This window comes from Gavia stellata, chromosome 14 (assembly GCF_030936135.1).
Source record: "Gavia stellata isolate bGavSte3 chromosome 14, bGavSte3.hap2, whole genome shotgun sequence".
Taxonomy (NCBI): domain Eukaryota; kingdom Metazoa; phylum Chordata; class Aves; order Gaviiformes; family Gaviidae; genus Gavia; species Gavia stellata.
The window spans coordinates 4,388,950-4,407,364 of NC_082607.1; positions in this window are offsets into that span (position 1 = coordinate 4,388,950).

Consider the following 18,415-nt stretch of genomic DNA (forward strand, 5'->3'; position numbering starts at 1 on the left):
GACATCAATCTGACTGTTGTATCCCACAAAGGTTTTATGACCTTTTGACCAAAGATGTTTATGTCTATTGCATTTTTATAAACATAATACAGATGCCAGCCTGTATTGTTTGGTTGGTTGGTTTGGGTTTTTTTTTTCCCAAAAGGCTTTCTTTTCCCCAGTAAACCACAATCTGTACATATAATCAGTGTGCAAATAAGCTTTCTCTGGAGAACCCTTTTGATCTCCAAATTCTTTTTCCTCACAATCAACATTCCTGATGGACAACACTTACATCATCCTAGTATCTTTACGTTACTTTCTCTAAGTATGGGCCTCTAAACCTGCACATATCCTCACTTATGACGGTGAAGGTTTTCTATCGTGTTTCTCTAATAGGCAATAAGTATGTTTCTGTAACATCTTTAAAAGAATACACGTTTCCCAGTATTAGAAAATGGCAAGCTTCCTACTTCTAACTCAATGGCATGCAGTGAGGCAGAAAATAGCCACATTCTTATAGATTACTAATAAACCAGCCAGCTTGAGAGTGCATATCTTACCTAAATGTTTTCTTTTTGGTTTGTACAAGGACAGCTGTATATTCACAAGGTCACGTGGACATCACCAAAAGCATTGCTTTTTCCTACCAGGTCTTACTGGTGAATCTACAGTTGAAGTTGTAAAGAACAAAAGTTAATTATGTTTTTCTTAATATTTAATAGTATTTCACAGTTGTACATAGTTCTTATATAAAGGGGAAATAAAAGGCAGTTTAAATTTATAAGCATTGAACTGTACTGTAAGTTAATCTATTACCCTTTTTTCACATTTTCTTACAAAACTGGTATTTGCAGTATTTGGAGGTCTCATTCATCTTCAAGATATTCTTTATTTTCAGGCTATCCCATAAGTCTTTCTAGAAATATTGGACAGTTTATCGTCCAAGACAGGAGGCTGCTCCTCTTCGCACAGCCTGTGGCAGGTTGCATGCACAGCCAACCTCAAAGCAGCTCCTCTTTACATACCACAGCAACTTTTCACTGTAAGCAGGGAAATGGCTTCGCATCTACTATGTCAGAGACCTGCTTTAACGGTCCACCAGCAAGAACTATCTAGGAGGTGCAGCCTTCACTCACCAACAGTTTAGGAGAAGGTTGTGACAAGGGTATTACAATATGTAAAACCATGGCCTGAGTTCCACTTAAGAATCTCCTTGTTTAAAAAGCAAAACAGCACATTGTATTAAAGGTTAAGGACAACCACTGAAAACAAAGGAGTAGAAAGAAAAATTAAAACAGTGTTTGTGACCAGACTTCAAAGCCTCAGTGAAAAGTAGTGAATAATTGAGGTATAGTCATATGTAAACATTTATACCCCAAGGAGTGTTAGGGATATTTTTATCTTGATACAAACAAGTTGATTCACTGTAGCAGATTCCTTTCCACACTGTGCTTTGAGTAGTCCACTTACAGCACCGCAAAGAAGGGTTTATTTTGTTTTGGTTGGTTTTTTCAAATAAAAAATTTCATTTCATAATGGTAGGAAGCAGCAGTTTTCACCTCCATAGTTTCATAGTATTAATTCCTCTCCCTCGTGCAAGAACCCTGCCCAACCAGCACAGCCTCGGACCAGAGCGCTCCCCTGCCACGGTGCTCTGGGGAACACCTGGCAGCCACAGGCTGGTCAACAGCCCCCGTCCCCCTCTGTGAATTCCTTCACTCAGGGGCAGCTCACCAGCAGTTGAGCTACAGCTTATATTGAAATGGAATTGTAAATATGCCCCTGCTTGGACATAGGACCTACAAAAATATGTCCTCCGTGACTGTTTTTTTAAATCCTACTCCTACAATCTATTTAGCAAAAGGCCCATTATTTGTGATTTCACAAAGTGAGAGAATTCTCCAGTTTCCTTATGATCTATTTAATTCACCTGCATAAATATATCCTATAGAACACAAATGAGCAATGATTTACTGTACTTACTGGAAGTTACCTCAAAAAGCTGAAGATGTTTATTTTGTTATTTTCCTTTCAATTTCATTATTTCATCACAAACACTGCTAAAGTTGACATAAAATAAGTATGAAATAGACACAAAGAAATAAAACAAATAGTAGTAAATTACTAATGCCTGACCCTAATTATCAACAATTTGATCAGTTTAACAACAAAAATTACCTTGTAGATGCAAAAAAACCCCAAAATGTTTCCTTAGCAGACTCAGACTGCTAAATAAACATTACATTCTCGTAAACCTCAATATTCTTCTGCTATGAAGCCCTAACTTTTAAAGCACCTGTGTGTTGGGAAATTTTGGCAAACTTCTTACAAGGAAAATACATTAGTTTTTTCCCAGACATGAAATAGACAATTTTGCTACTTTAATAAAAGAAGTGAACCTATGCATTAAAGTTTTAAATTTTCAGTAATATGACCTTTTTGAATTCTCTCTCATTTTAATAGGGTTTATACCTTTCTGTAAAACAATTCAGTGTTTCTCTTCAGGTGAATTTAGTTTCTAAACTATTTAAAATTTAATGGCTTCCTGTCTTCAGAGAAACAAAAAGTGCTGTGTTTAGTTTTTTCTGATAATAAATTTACTATACAGATGAAAGCAAAATATAAAAGCATTTAAACTCAGTTTTCAAATTAAATTGAGAAAAAATTTCTTTTAATAACTTCATGAAAGAAGGGCATAGGTTGCATTTAAACATACATAGGAGTTCAGCAGCTAATGTAGGATTTTAATATAGGGCAGGTAGATGTGCAGCTTCACTATTAAAAATAGTTTGAAAAGAGAATTTACAATTCCATTTCAATAGAAGCTGTACTTAATTGTACAAGATTTATCATAATATAGAGCATATAAAGAAAAAGCAAGGTTTTCATCCCAGTTATCTTTCGATTACATATTTTGATTTCAAAAGGAGTTCCGCTTTAAGCAAACAAATCTGCACATACAGGAACTCCATGCAAAATATTAGAAACATAATTCACCTACACATTGGGAACGGGTAAACCTCACTTATTTCTATATATTGATACGAAATATGCCTGCAAACAGAAGCACCCTTGTGCAGAAGTTATGGTACACTAGAGCTGTAAAATCATGACCTTGCTGGTGATTACGCCTGTAAAATTTCCAATCTGGGCTATGCAGAGGTGTTCAGATCTACAGATCTTTGCTTCTCTTACGCAAGCAATAATTCCTGTATGTGCCTTGTCCTTGCTCCCTCTTTATACCCATATAAAGCAAACCTTCTGAAGCTCCATTTCCTATGCACCTTAATGGAAACTATTCTTCCTTGCCACTGTCAATATATCAAAAAATAGATTCACATGTAAAGGAATTCTTAAACAGAGTGTGTATTTTTTTGATAGCTAACCTTGTTATTTGATATGATTAGTCACATTTAATAGAAATAACCTATTACTTGTCAATATTTGGAAGCAGTATATATGAATTCTTTCCTCCTCTCCCGAGGAAGGAAAGACAACAAACAACATAATTATTACTACTTTATATTGCTAGACAGCTATTCCTTGACACTGTGCTCCTGGAAGCAGAGAGATGGCCATGTACTAGAAATCCAGACCTTTGTGCTTGCCTCGGACAGATAAATGAATGCTAGTGGTACTTTTGGTACGTGGTAAAATAATCCTTGTTAGAGCAGCAGTCCTCCCACCTTTGGTTTAGTCTGAAATGTTGAAGCAACTTGAGCTGGTATGTATGCCAGCATTGTGATTTTAAATTAATTTTGAATCAAGTCTGTAACTAACTATCAATCAAATACAACATAAAAGGAGATTGCCCAAGAGTAGGTGCTATGACAGCCCAGATGTATAATTACTAATGTTTTTAGCAACACCCTGCAAATCTGTAATAAAGATCAATGGCTTACAGAATCATTTGGCATCTAAAGCGCAGAACTCTGATTGTATTGTGTTTGTAAACATGTTTTAAGCTGTTGATAAGATAAGGTCTGTCAAGCAGAGGAAATTGAAGTCACTGTGGCAAAGATCCCTGAGATAGTTAGCATCAGAAGAGAAAATGATATGCCAACTTCTCAGAGCGCTCCTGCTATTTGTGACATATGCAGCTGTACAGAACTGGCTTATGGGAGATCCCTGAACTAGTTAGGGTAGACACTGCCACTCAAAACAAAAACCCCAGGGGTGAGGTTGCTGGTAGCTACAGGATAATTCTATGTGTAGGAAAAACACATATTACTAAAAGCAATAGTTATTATTTTGTCACAAGGCCACTGCAATAGTAAATTAGACATTTAGTTTACAGCTATGGCCACAAGTCATTCATTTCAATTTACAAGCAGCAGTTTGATTATTACATGGTACTGAAAACCTGTAGAAATCCCCATGTGAACAACATTTGAAATTACTTATCAGCATGGATTCCTCTGCTATCTCCTCTTGATTGCAAATTATTCACGTGGAAATATCGGGAAAACTTTCAGCAATAGGGAACCATTTTCATCTGGGCCCCAAGCCACAGCTATAGAGAGCACTGTGGCTGATCAATTCCAGGTAACAACTATGGAAAGTTACCATCATTTACAGAGAGCTTTTCCATGGAAAATAATTTTCCAGAAAACCCAGGAGATGCTGGATATTTCTTCTAGCAAAATGAAGATAACAAAATAAAGCAGTAATGTTGCAAAGCTAATTTCAAAAGGTCCAAATTCCACCTATTTTTTGTTCCATTTTGTAAATACAACAGAAATTGATGTTTTCCTCATACTGTCATTGCAATTCACAGAGTAAATGTACAAATAGATTTCTAGATAAAGAGAAAGTTTACAGAACAGTATCCTAATAAACGGAAAACAGGGTAACAGGTGTTTGAATATTGGGAAAATCCTCATTCTTCTGAGGAGTGCTAATTAAAAGTAAAATAATTATTTCCATCAATGGTTTACAGAGGGAGTCACAGACACTATGCATTTCTCTTGCAAATCTATTGAAGCAACTAATCTACATTTTCTCTGACCAGATTATCGTTAGATTTATATGCATTGCAGGTTTGAACCATGCGAACACACAAACAAAAACTTTAATATTTGTTAGAATAGAATAGTAACACTTTCATGGCAACAGTGTCCACCTAGCTAAGTCACAGGGGTTTAGAGAATAAAGAATTTTTTCATATGATAAGAGCATATTTATTCACACTACTTGTTATACAGGAAATTCAAGTAAAGGAACAAATAGCCAGTCAGCAATGGAGCCTGGAAGAGATGTGTCCACATTCACAGTGTTAGTAAGTCTTATTAATTCTCCAAGTTCAAAACTTTAATATCATTAATCAACAATAATCGATTTCTTTGTCTGTCATAACTTTTTTTTAAAAAAATATTTTTTTAAAATGAAGGGAAGACAAACATGCTCCTTTTGAGGATGGAATTTTGACACAATCCTGGGGTCATGTTGACAAAAAAACCCCCAAACATTCCTTACCCAGATGTTGCCAGAAAAAAAGACCCTTATTTAACAAAAAAAAAAAATCTGCAAGTCTTCACAGATTATCATATTTTTCACAGAGTTAAGTACGGAAAGGAGATACAGTCAGACACTGCATGCTCTCCTACACCGTGGGAGAGTCCAGAGAGACCTACAGATCAAGGTTATTTTGGTTCTACAGGTGATTCCCTGACAAAACCACATTTTGCTACCAGTGCAGGTCTGTCAGTAATACAAGCCTGGCAGCAAGATGAGTTAACCCTGCATTCCTGTGCAGCAGTAGCTACAAGGTCCTCCAAGATGCCATAGCAACTTCAGTGAGGTTATTTCTTACAGCAGCAAGAGTAAGTAGACAAACATCAGCTGGTGCTGAAAACACTAGACTTTTCGGGAAGCCATGATAAATTAAATGTAACATTGCTCATGCTAGTTCACCTGGCCTGGGGACAGCCTAGCCACAGGGTAGGATTTGCAGAGACAGAGTCTTTTCTGTAAGGAGCATGTAGGTTAGCTACAAGCCCTAGCCATTTAATTATGTTTTTCTATAGCCTTCATCACAATACTATTTGAGCACCTATGAAGTCTGCCAGTGGTGGAACATGCCCCTGGTGCAGCTGTCAGGATCAGAAAAGAATGCTAAATTAACTGGGTTTTAAAACTGATAGGACGAGAAAGGTACCTGAAGGTCTATTGCTTTTCAGTAATTCCCCTAGATCTTAAGAAACTCATTCTTTGGCATAACACTCATTCTGTTTGACAGTAACTGACCCTGCAGCTACTCCACCTTTTGAATTCATCAGTCAATCAGATTCCTTTGCTTCTCAATGGTTGCTAATCCTATCTCATACTTCAGTACCTGTACTGTCCAACCCCCCCCGAATTTAATAGCTTACAGGTAGGTCATAAACCATCAGGTTCTGTAAAAGGTTGCTCCATTATTTGCATATGAAAAGCCTTCAGCCAGCACAGGAAACGCTCCTCTTTCAATGCAAAGAAAGAGATAGAAAAAAACCACCAACAAAAAACTCTTAGAGTGCAAACTAAGATACCTGTTAACAACCATTCAGCACAGACACATCAGGTTCTGGGTTCTGTAGCTAGAAATGACAAATTTGCCATGTAACCACTCATCCTAATCTGGAACCAAATTTTCAAATATTTGTATTTTAATAAGACAAAACACTTCTATAACACACTTCTACAACTCTATCAGCTTTGAGTAGCAGCTGCTTCTGTTTTGTGGGCTATTTAGTTTTGTTGTTCACACGCACTGAATATTTAACTTGCAAAAGACTAACAAAATAACCTGTATGTCTTGTAACAAGTTAGGTGCTACCAGAATACAAGCCTGGTAGATAAAATTTATCTCTAAACTTCAGGTCTTCACACAAGTGAACGTAGCGAAGGAAAAATAGAAGTCTGTCCTCTTGTTGACACTTGAAAGAAATTCCATGGTGCAGATAACCAGTCTGAATAATAAGGAGAGCAGACAAGGCTGAATATACCCTTCCTACATCCTAACCCGATGACAATGAATGCTGGAAGGCAGGAGAGATGTGGACCACAGCAAGCAGCCAGGCTCATGTCCTCCCCCCTACATAGCATTTCATTCTGCAACTGAAGCGTACACAAACCATTAATCTCATCAAGAGCAGCATTTCTTGCGGTCTTCCAATAAATTGGTACAACTACTTATGCCGCTGTCCCATAATGAAACAGTAAACATTTCACAAGAACAGTCACTATAGCTAAACAGTTTGTATTAAAAAATTGCCTTAAATTGACAAGTTACTTGGTACAGAACACTTCAAGAACTAGTACAACTTTGTCAACTCATTAACTAGAAAAAGCCTTTCAAAAGCACCTTCTTCTTTTGCATCTTCAGGGCTAAACATCAGGGTTCTGAGATTAGTTTGTGTCCATACATACTTTTCTATTTATTAATATTTTCATCTGTGCTACCAAAGGTTAGATCTTGTACTGACGAAAACAGCTTTTGTTACTGTGTTCAAAAAAAACCAAATTTGTACATAGAGAATAAAATCATTCATCAAAATAAAATCCAGTTTTGCTCACCAGTAAGTAAGTTATGTTATTTTATTGAGGCGTTAGAGCATTCTGCAGCTCTGCTTCTCTGGTTATGGGCAAAGAAATAGACATGTCTGACAATGCAAAGCTTCTTTACTGTCCGTGCTGTAAGCTTTACCTCTCCCTTTGGTAACATGGAAGACTCCACTTCCCCTAAGCTCTTTAGATTTGATTGTTTCTTCTGTTTCTTTCCACTGTTTTAAATTCCCTGTATGATCTTAATTGACAACACAGGTTATGGCAGTGGGAGAAGAGAGAAACATATAATTATATTAAGAAAGGAAAGAACACCGCAACTTAGGGAAATAAAACCAGATATCATTTCTTGTTGATCCTGGCCAAATAGAGGTATCTTAGGAGAGGTAAACACAACTGCAGTACAAAATTATATCCATGATATCACTTCTAAGACACCAAATACAGCAAATGACCTGGGATTCAAATTAACACATCTATGCAATTTATCTATCTGACTAGTCTATTTAAGCATACAGATAGCTTTCTCTGGTTTTCAGTGTGTGGAAAATGAAAAATTGAATAAAGAGAAGATTTTTTTCAGTGAAAATTTTTCTTTTTTTCTAATTTTAAACTGATTAGTCAAGCAGCAATCAGGATTTTGGATTGTTTCAGGAAGATGCAGCTTATTAGCATTTTCCAGAAAATCTGCAGCCATTTCCCCTGCAACACCTTTCTTTTATGCCAGCAATAAATTACTTTTGTTGTTGTTACTAATGATATGTGTGGCAAATCGCATTAAGACAATATACCTTTATATTAGAAATCATCATATTCCAAAGAAGACTAAAGTAAGAAATCATCTTGAAAGAAATGCTATCATCATTATAGGTTTTAATGCAATATGACCACAAAAGACACTAGTATTATCACCTCATAAGGCAAATTAACAGGGAAGAAAAAAAAAAAAGATTCTGCAGGCACATCTACATCAGTAATTAGTGCAGTCCAACAGGAGATTTGTAGAACAAAACAGTGCTGAGGACATTGTCCCACAGACAAAGAAATCAAAATGATATAGGTACGTTCATAACGAAGTTTTGAACTTTGAATTATGACTAATAAAATCTATCCCATGGATTGAATGTCCTTTTGTAGTTGGAATGCACTAAGTCCATTCCTGGATCACATCTGTCGTTTTAGTTGCATCCAGAAAACCCACAGTTCACGCATTCAGACTGCTTCCCTCTTCGCAACTTGAGTAAAAGCCCAGTTAAGTGGGGAGAATCAGGAAAACCACTTCAAAAGGACACTCCTAATCCCACTGACAAGCTAACTTAGATGCAGTTACTTAGTCCGTGAGACCAGACAGAAAATGCAGAAAAGCTCAGCTGTCATATCCTTAACACTGTCACTCCTAGGATACAATCCTCCTACACAGCACCCTAAGGTGCACAGACTGCTAGGTGCAAATGTTCTTTAGTAAGGAAGCTTTACTCTTTGCAGAAGGTGCAGAAAGCAGCATCAGTTAGCATCTCGGTTGAAGTACTAACAGCTCTGGTAGTACACAGTTAAAGTGAACTATTGATTTCCTGAATGAACATGCTTTTTTATTTAAGCACAAATTTGCACATTGCAAGTGTTATTTTAATTCTAACTGCGCTACAGTCTTCTCACGAATTCCCTCTTTATATCTCAGTTTCCCTATACACCAGGGTGCTAGAAAAGATTATTCAGGTCAAGAACTCTGAGGTGATGCAAGGCATTATTTTTATTGCAAATGATAAATGCTGAGTTCGTATTTTGAATCTGTGCACATGAAGAGTCAGGAAAGAATATAAAAATGCAGAGGAGTATCTAGTAGCACGCCAAAGTGCAGCTTCACAGGCAAACTACTCTCTTTCAGAGAAGAACTGTCAGATACACGTATAATAAACCACAATTGTGTTAAAAGCTAATGCTAATATGGCTCAGTGGGAGACTAGTTTTAAATGTCATATTTTCAAGCCCTTCTCTAAACTATCTTTCCTAGAGAATACTTCAAGGGAACTGGCATTATAATGAATTCCTTAGGCCTGATTTTCAGAGCTATTAAGTACACTGATGATCACAAGTGCAATAGGAGATGCAGACAGATATTCAGGCTTATCCTATCTAGATAGACAGGTTGTATAAATACTCTATTTAGAGTATTTCCACCCAAGTGGAAAGGAAAGAAGGCAGATCAGCTTGAATTAGGATGAAGGTGGCAGGATGACATCACAAGTTCTTATCTACCTGAAACAAGTTAGTTCAAAATTATATGAAAAAAAAGTGCTTATTCTTAAGATATGTACACCTTCACATTCAACTACTATAAACACATATTACCAATAGACAATAAGAATAACAAATAAAATAATGGTGTTTGGTTATAATGAAAGGGCAAACAATGAAGTAATTTTAAAATAAGAAAATTCAAGTCATTAAGGCAAATTTATAAGTACATATACAATTACACATACTTTTGGAATGTTCTGATTTTTGGTGAAACAAATTCTCTAATGGAACTCAGAGAACCTGCATACTGCTGTACTAGAACAAACAGGCAATTTAGAATGATTTTTTCTTTTTTGACATATCCAATCTTGGTATTGCCTAGACAACATGCATACGAATTTAAAATCTTACTGGCATAAAAGAGCTTCACCTGTATCTCTCACTGTAATACATTATATTGTTTTCTCTTTCAGATTACTCCTCCTTTCTCTCCTGTTGGCCATTTGGTAGTTGCAACAGAGGAAGGGCTTGTCCAAAGAAAAATATCTGGCGCTTTGCACTGGGTAAAAAGACAATGCATCAGACTGAGATGGAAAAAGAGGGAGTTTCATAGCAGAGGAGCAGTAACTGAGAGCCCCCGGCCCCAAGTGCTCTGATTTTCCTTTAAGTGGAGTTTGATGAAACAGAAATCCTGCTCAGAGCTGTTCATCACAGCTGGAGTAAACAATTGAACATGAGCCTCCTAGATGTTTAGTCAACAGGGAGCTGTCTGCCTAACATGTGCTTTAGCTGAAAAATATGAGATCTCAGAGACCTAAATACATATCTATTCAGGATGGGACATCAGGGCAATTTGACATTTGATGAAGACAAAGTCCATAAAAACTCATTATTTAAATGAAGACCTATAAGTGTAAAGGCAATGAGTAAAATATTTGAAGGCCTAAATGTTTTCTAAATATGAAAGATACGGGTGTCCCAACTCCTTCCCCCCCACTCCCCCCCAAATTTCTGCTAAAAAAACACAAGAGCTAAAGAACACATAAAGAACAGGGAGACAGTGACAATTAGCCTCCTAATTAAAGGATAAGGATAAGCAAAAGGATAGGCTGCAAAGCAAGTTATTCTGAGTACGATATTCCCCATTGTTCCTCGGTATAAATAAAACTGTTTTCTCCTCAAATGTCACAGCATATTAAGTGCCAGGAGAGAATTATTTCAGCATATGATGAACAAAACAACACAACCCCAAGGAACTAAGTCACTATACGACAAAGCTGTCCATGAAGTGAATTGCAGTTCAAATTCCAGATAATTCAGACTCAGGACTCCTACAGTATGAATACTACTGCAGAGGCAAAAACCCCATGGTATTTAATACCTTTCTCATTTGTTTTGACACACTTGAACCATTGGTAAATGAAGGTCACAATAACTTTTTGACATATCCCAAGCAATGTAAGAAAACTGGGCATCTCCAAACCTTCTCAATCCAGTTTTGTAGTATAGAGTTTTCTTTCTGAGCACAGCCCCATAAATACAGGCAAAAGGAAAGCCAACACCACTAGTACTGCCCATTTTTGTGTTTCTCTTTTCAGGACACTATCATGAAATAAAACCATTCCCATGTCTTACTCTGACAATAATGCAGCTAATTATCTCCATAGTCTTCCTTCTTACTGATACCGTGCTTCAAGACGCAATGTCCATGACATCAAAGGCCACAAACCTCCTCTGACAAGCTTCGCTAAACTGTACACATACCAAGATTTCACATATTACAGCTTATAAACTTCTCCACAAGTTCTGCAAAGAGGCATGGCTTAAGATACATGCCTGAATGGTTTGAAACTATCTTTAGCATTCTAAACTTCAATCTTCATATTATTGTTGCACAGAACCTGATGAAAACTATTATATATAATATTGAACTTCTGTGTAAGAAGAAATTAAAATTGGTTTTTGGAGGAATGAAAAGGCCATATAACTACTAAATGCCTAACTATGATGCTTTCTATGTGCTTATTGACCTAGAAACAACAAACTAAAATTCACTTGACATGCCATGCTTTATTTATGTAAGAACACAGTTGTGTCATGTTATTCAAAACACAAAACATGTCCAAAATGTATTTTCAGACTTACTAATTTCTTCCATGAACATGATTAATTATGAGATGGCTAAGTCCTCAAGTGGTCCAAACAACAAATAAAGTATACTTTTGATGACAAATAATGAATAAATGTCCTCTCTGTAATGTACCAAAATAGACCACAAAGCACAGTTGTTTCTCTCACTGATCATTAATTCAGACCAAATTTAAGTTTGAATGCTAGTTAAAAAATCTGTTGGTCTTCACTGCTTTATGACAAAGAAAACAGAGCCAATGGTTACACTGAACTAATTTTACTGACAAATGCTTGGCACCACAGTCTGCTGAAACTTCAGATTTAGTGAAAACCTAACCGTATTTTGATCAATTCTGAAATATGCCCAAACACTTAATTTTGTAAAGCATCTGCTACACACCGACCCTTCAAATGCTAAATATTTAAATGCATGTTCTTCTTCTACTGAGAAAGTTCAATTTATAAGATCCAAAATCTTGCATGACATCCTGAGAAATATGGAAGACAGATGCAAAATTTATTCTGCTCGATTATCTTTAAAGCCAAGATGCTCTTGAAAATGGAAATGCTTGGTTATCTTTTAATACAGTTTTCTTACCACAGATAAGTAAATTGGACATTATTGGATATTCCATTAGTTATAATTATTTATATACTAACAGTAAGTTACGAAGCTAATTGCGTTCTCATTTCACTGTTTCAGATCTCTACTGTTGACTCCCAGGCAGAATTCTTAAGAAACCTACATTATGATATTTGCACAGAAAAGTAACAGATGTGGTTTTACCTGCAGGCCTACGTAAAGATGAAGAGCTCATAGATGGCAAATGGCAAGCACAAAGGCTAGCGGAAGTGGACGTAACTCTCGCAGTTTAAGTGTGCTATTACAGTATGAGTTTGCACAGACACAGTAGTAAATTTCACCGCTACACAGAATTCTTAACAGAAGGCTAGGCTTTTACTTATAAGTGAAGCTATAGCAACTTTTGAAGTTCTAAGGATAGCACCAATCCGTGCCTTTCATATCACTTTAAACATGCTTTGTTGAAGATAACAGAAGAAAGTCTCCTGAGACTATGTAGTCTCATGTGTGATTATTATTCAGCAGCATATACTTGCTTAGATCCTACAGTGCGCTGTATTATAAATCAGTATTAGTATTCTGTTATCTGACACCTCCTGAAAACTGTGACTGGATCTTAGGGGACAGTCTTTTCTGTAAATGATTTATTCCTAGTTACACTGCTTGCTTTTCTGTTCTCAGAAAGAGCTAAAATGGCTAGACCCTTGTGGCATGTTACTTGATAGGGCTTAAATTATTTCAATCTCTTTGTTTTACACCTATTATCTTTGTCAATACTCAAAAGGTAATTTTAAAAAAAGAAAAGTTGCTTAAATAAAGCTTTTAAAAAGTATTTTTCCTTACGTATTAATAACACCTTTGTAAAATTATCCTTTTAGATGCCAAAATTTCACCTAACAAGAATATAGATTTTTTTAGAGATTAAAAAAAATTATTTAACTAATTTCTTAATTATTTTTCCATTCCCAGTTTTATTGATTATATCCCAGTGTACGTTCATCTGTGATGAACTAACACATAAGTGATAAAAAAAGTTTAGTTCTGATCTTACTAAACTTATAAACAATTATACATCTCCTCTGGACCAACCCTTGTAAAAATCCTTTTTATTTGTTGGCTTGGCTTCTGCTTTTCTGTTCTTTTTTTCAATTGAGTTTGGAAGACACAGAGAATTTCTGATAGAAACAGTTAAATGGAGAACTGCGGTCACCACTGAGCCTTTGACTCAATTTCACTGCCATGTTAGCCTGGTTCTCAGCTTGGTATTTGATCCTAACCTCCCTGACAGTCACACCACCTACAAGTGGTTCAGTATCCCTGGAAAAAGCAGGGAAAAATCCCAAATAGGAATCCTTTAGTCTTAGTCCCCTATTTTCTACTTTTTAGCCAACTTTGGGTTGGAGGGGAGAAGAAGTAGTGCTCACATTGCCAGGCATCAGTCTGCACTTGGAAAAGGCACCTACCGTCACAGCTGCCTACCAGCCGGAGGCAGGACCATTGCTCTATGCGCATTGCTCCTCCAACCCATTTCACTGGGATTCTGCTGACTGCTTCCACTTTCTGCTGGACAGGTGGAAGAGAAGAGATGTTTAAATGGAAAGTAAAACAACTTCGTTTGTTTCCAAGTTAGTTTGTTTCTTGCTAGGAAAGAGCAGACAGTAAGGTGCTCTCAGGTGCTGGCTGAGTTAGGGAGGGTATTTGGCGCCTGTTCCTTAAAATGACTAGCTGTGTCCCAGACTGAATAGGCAGGTCTGTGGGCTTAAGTGAAATTCAATTCAGTCTTGGGTCAGGCCAAGGCTTGAGCCACATTTGCTTGTTGGACATAGTCTTAGAGCTTGCTCACCCACCAGCACCGCCTCACCAATGACTGCCGCCAACATACTGACATTCCAGGAGTTCAAGCCCTATAGGCAGTATAGGCATAGTCATTACATTTGATATCATTAAATCTCCATCAGGCTAGAAGAAAAATCTAAAATAACTGCCTCTACAACAGGCATTTTGAAAAGCTAGCACAACAGTCCATAAACATGTTTCATATTAGTAAAACAAATTCATTTTTGCAGCCAAATGTGGCATTGCATATTGTTGCGAGATAGCCTTTACAAAGACAATAATAAATCACAAATGCCCTTAATAGGATAATACCACCATGAATGTGAAAATAAATAAGCATCTGTAACCCACAGATTAAAAGAGGCAGCATATTTAATATGAAACAATGTAATGTAATGCCAACATGAGACAAGAAGATTACAAATTTCTTCAATTAGTCATACAGCCAAACCATGAATACAAATATTCAGTATCAGCATTCTGATATAGAAAGCATATCAGAAAATAGGTCAAAATGAAGTGTATCAGGACTGCTCAAACAAATGACAGTAATGTGAAGATAATGTTTTTTCTCTTGTGCACCATCAAGATGTTGAGTTCTGGCTGTATTTATCAAATAACTTCACTATTTATTACATTCCTTTTATTATTATGCTGTTATGAGACCAATTCTTCCAAGACATCTAAAAGGCTGCCCCCCCATTCCTCTGTTTGTTTGGGAGTGGGGAAAGAATAGGATATATCCTCTCATAAACCAGCTAGTATTGCAAGATAGAAAGGACCTTTAGGAGACTACTATTTTCCTTTAATTATGAAACTCTGATCGGCCAGTACAAAAAAAGGTAGCACAGTCTGACCCTCATCTTATATAAGAAAACACTCCCTTTACACATTATCATCCATTTCTTCAGGTCCTTTGTGTTTCTCCTGTGAGGAGAAACTCTATTATTATGCAATGGCCAAGTGTAGGTAGTCCCAAGGGTAAATATCTTTGATTTAGTAAGTACTCTGGTTGTGTCCAGCTTTTTGTGTCATCTGATTGACTTTCAGCTGTGTATCATGGCTGTACACCTTACACATAAGGATCACAAATTTCCTGTACTTTAAGATGCACAAGTATAATTTTGTGAATCAAATATTGTCAAACATTCTTACCAAAATTGTTCAGTTGCATAAACAAAGAGAAAAAAAAAAAAGAAAAAAAAAATATCAAAGTCCACAGCAAAGCCCAAAGTACCATACCATGAAAGCAAACTCAATGATTTTCTGTTAATTAATGCATCGGATACCATCTTCCAATTTTTCCTGCTCTCGTACTGAAGAGCTCAGAACCAATATTCCAAATGCAAAGTGCATGCAAGTGAGTGATTCTAATTGTAAAGAATACCACTTGAAAAGAAACTTCAGCCCATGCCATCTATTCTCTGTTAAACATTAAATCATCCATAATTTAAAAAAATATTCTGGCAACAGCAGTTTGAAATCCAGCTGGTATTATACTAACAATTATTATAAACCTTTGCCTTTCAATCATAATGACTTGAAGGTCTTTCCTGTACCAACAGAGCCAGCACCTGCCTGCTCACTCAGTAGCAGTATTGGCACTTGCAAAACAAAGAATTCTATAATTTTTCACCCTTATTCTTCTCAGCAGGTGATGCTAATGAAAATGATATTCAAGAGACCTATGTTACGTTACAATGGGGAACCAAGGTAATAGTAGAAATTTCAATATTCAAGCTGTATAAAATACTTTCGATTTAATTCATTTGTAGGTTATTATGCATTTTAGCAAAAAAAAAAAAAGGCTATAGCTTAAAATTCATGGTATCCCAAAAGATTCAGCAGTGATCTTATGACATAAGTATGGAACAGGGGACTTCACATTTAATGTTGTTAAATTTTATCCCAATACTACATACATATATATTCTGGACTGCCTTTGTACTTATGCACAACATCACGTTTTCAGAAAACTTATTTTGTACATTTTTGACTCAACCCAAGGTAATAAAGAAAGCATTATATACAACAGATCTTGAAACAGTAACTTTCTCTCAGTCTAAGACACTGCCTTTTAATGCAAGCTATTGTTGTCTACCATATACTCAATCCTAATTTATAAAAGCTTCACTTTCTTCAGTTTAACAAATCATTTTCCACCCAAACCCTTGAGAGATGCATTTCTGAAGAACAGGTAGATTAGATCTATTCCACCGTATTTGCTTACAAATATGTTTTTTTATCAAAGAAAAATAACATCAACTGGACACATTGACTTTTTGTAAACCTGTCAGTTTGATCCTGTTTCTCATTTATGCATTTGCATTACATGATTCCATCTTTCAGTTGTTTGTACTCAAATTTGATATGGGATTAGTAATTTCATAGGTCAAATCTCTTTGGATTTAGGAGATATTTAGAATTTTGGGAGATAAATTTTCCAACTCCCCTGACTGCAGCATATAAAGTCCCTGAGCAATGCTTCCACATTACAGGTATTATTTCTATGTCATACCAACTAGCCATTTTGTCTGTCTTAGTATTCAAAAAATAACTATTCTTACTGAAAATTGAAATTTTTCCTATTTAGTCTTTTTCCATGTAGCAATGTTTTCTCCACATATGCCTAAGACAGCCTGTTAATTAGCATACATCAAATGCATTGCTGGCTATTACCAAAAATAAGGCTCCTTTCAACATGCTGAAGGCAACAATTGCTGACAGAAATTAAGTAGCTGTTTAAATCTTTGTGATATCTTCCATGTTTCAAGAGCTACAGCATGGTGGAGTTTTTAGTTTTCCAATTTTTTTTTCTGATTCCTATTTACACCTGATTATGGGAGATGTTTCATACTCAGTCCTGATCAAAAGCCTTTGAAAGAAATTCCCTTAATTTAGGCTGGGGTTTTTTCTAACTAGTTTGAAATATCATAACACATGATTTAGCAATGTCTGGGAAGAAAAACTATTTATAGATGTTATTCCTAACAACACTCTGAAGTGCCACTTTTCGTCTTTAATTCTTGTAGTTCTCCAGCTGTGAAGCAAATTTCTTTTTCTAAAATATTACAGAGCCTCAGAGCTACAAGTACAGAATAAAAGGCAGGTGCTACTCTCAATTCCCAGGCACTTTGCCCTGGAATACTGTAATTACAAGATTCACACATAACGTGATTCAGTTTATGTGTTCCAGGAAGAAAATGGAAGTGACTTGAGGTAGATCAGAATTACTGATTCTCTAAAGGATTTTCTCTACTCTCTCCTTTGAGAAAAGGTTTATTTTAGTAAAGACTGAAGCCCACTTGCAAGAGTAAGAGCAGCTTTTTCCTTTAAAGGAACTCATCTCCCAGATAAACAGTAATACAAATTCATCCTGACTGCTATGAATTGCTTCACAGCATTGATTCACTGGCTGCTGACCATTTTATAAATTGGTCAGCTTAAATTCTGCAGATCAAGTTGTGAGGAAAAGTATTCTTAACTGAAGATTAATGCTGGCATGTATTTCTGCCATAATAAGAAAAACAGGTGAACACGCTTAGTTTGTTATAAATTATCTCTAGGTTATACAAATTTACATCTTCTGATATTTCATCAGAAAACTTTGTACAATGGACTCAGTGTTTCTGAAGAATGGTATTTGTTCTTTTATTGAAATGTTGCCATCAGAAAGCATAGTTTGTTCCCATCCATAATTCAGAGCTCCCTTCAGAAAAGGCAGAAGCTGACTGTTCAAATATATTGAAACTATCATAGCCTGCAGCACCTGCTGCAATGCATTATTGATATTCAGTAGTGGCACTGACACATTTCTATGAGCATATGCTTTCCTCTATATTGGAGAACTCTAAATGGAAAGACATTTCCTGTGGACTTTCTTTTTCTGATAGTTTCCCAAGAAGGATACTTGAAAAGAATGACCTCTGGACAATTGTAAGTTGAGGCTAGAGTATCTTGAAGAAGCCTCCACAGTTTTTTTTATTATTTTTTGAGCTGTGCCCTCAGTTGGTGCACTCAGGGACCTGGCAAAGCTCCTGTAATTCCACAACTAGTAGTACTCATGGGATAGTTTCTATAAACCCTATCCAGCCTCACTGAGGT